Below are 1,090 nucleotides of genomic sequence, written 5' to 3'. Positions count from 1 at the left end.
AAAAAAAAAAAAAAAAAAAAGCCCACGCAGCCTCTCCAGGCCCCGGCAGGGACTCGTGGCGGCCACACCCACGGAAGTGACACTGGGAGCTGCAGGGCCCCCGCAGGGTAGGAGGAAGGACCCCACGGCCTCACCCTTGAGCCCCTGAGCTGGGTGCCGGCCCCCACTGGGTTTCACTCGCTGCTGGGAGGTAGGATGTGGGCTGCCACTCGTGCCGGACCACTGAAAGAAAGACGCAGAACATGGATAAAATTAGACTAGAGGAGACGCTGGAGAGCTGTGGACACAGGGGTCTAAGGGACCCCCAGCCAGGAGCTGGCCTCGCCCACTCCACTCCTCCGGGGGCTCATCTGCTGCCTGAGGCCGGGGACCGGGCCCTGCAGCTGAAGGGGTTCTGCCGGGGAAGAGGAGGTGGCCAAGTGTGGATGGCAGAGAGGCTCCTGCAATGAGCTGGATCCGGGGGAGCCTCAGATGCCCACCAGTCCCCTGCGTGGGACGTTTGCCACGTGCTGGGGAGGCGAGGCTGGGCTGGAGAGGGCGGGAAAAGTCCCTGTGGTCTCCGAGCGTCCGCTGGGCAGAGCCAGGGTCAAGCAGTAAGAGTTCATTCTCTGTGGGCCGAAAACAGCCGAACCCAAACCAACGACAGCTGCAGCTTCTGACCCGACAGAGGAGCGGCTCATCCTGCCTGTGCGCCCAGGAAAGGAGATGGAAGGCTGCCTCCGACGTGGTGGTTCTGTGAGAGCTGATTACTAAGCTGGGGTCTAGGGGCTGGGGCTGGGGAAAAGCACTCAGGACCCAGAATGCCTGCTCCAAGAATTAAATTTCCCACAAGCCAGCTGCCGAAATGATCTGCTGTCACCTCATCCAGTTCACCGAGTAGCTGCTGAAATGACCTGCCCTGACTCTAACGCCGGTTTTTTGTTTTATGTTTTTTTTTTTCTTAGATGGAGTCTCATTCTTTCACCCAGGCTGGAGTCGCAGTGGTGGGATCTCGGCTCACTGCAACCTCCACCTCCCAGGTACAAGCGATTCTCCTGCCTCAGCCTCCCGAGCAGCTGGGATTACAGGCGCCTGCCACTGCGCCCAGCTA

This window comes from Colobus angolensis, unplaced genomic scaffold (assembly GCF_000951035.1).
Source record: "Colobus angolensis palliatus isolate OR3802 unplaced genomic scaffold, Cang.pa_1.0 Scaffold1, whole genome shotgun sequence".
Taxonomy (NCBI): Eukaryota; Metazoa; Chordata; class Mammalia; order Primates; family Cercopithecidae; genus Colobus; species Colobus angolensis.
Note: the sequence above shows the minus strand (reverse complement) of the source record.